General features: G+C 52.9%; 1 protein-coding gene across 1 annotated transcript in view; it reads right to left on the bottom strand.

The window, feature by feature from the left end:
• The window catches only part of MPP1 (MAGUK p55 scaffold protein 1), an 11,866-nt gene that overhangs the window by 1,745 nt on the left and 9,781 nt on the right, over positions 1-340 (bottom strand). The gene's annotated exons all lie outside the window — the stretch shown is intronic.

Genomic DNA, 340 nt, shown 5'->3' with positions numbered 1-340 from the left:
ATCCTAATTTTGGAGGGATGAGCATCTTAATGAGCCAAAGAATGAAAGGAGCTGCTGTTTGTGTGTTCCATTTGCATAACTGATGGCAGGATAAATGTTCATGCTCTGCAGCACTGCTGGGGATGGCCCTGGGTGCTGGGCTGCGCACCCACTGCGTTAGCGGCTGGTTATGGTGCAGGGATGTGTGCAGGGATGGGGGTTGCTGGGGGTGTCAGTCTGGGAGGGAGCCTACGGCTGCAGAAATCACCAATTCCTGTTTCTAGGGTCTGGGCTGAGGAAATGGCCCTGCTCTCCTGGAACACAAAAATCAGTGCAGACAGGAAGAAGCAGATAAGGAGCA

This window comes from Antrostomus carolinensis, unplaced genomic scaffold, assembly GCF_000700745.2.
Source record: "Antrostomus carolinensis isolate BGI_N321 unplaced genomic scaffold, ASM70074v2 scaffold28533, whole genome shotgun sequence".
In the NCBI taxonomy this organism is placed as follows: Eukaryota; Metazoa; Chordata; class Aves; order Caprimulgiformes; family Caprimulgidae; genus Antrostomus; species Antrostomus carolinensis.
Note: the sequence above shows the minus strand (reverse complement) of the source record. Positions and strands in the feature narration are given on the sequence as shown.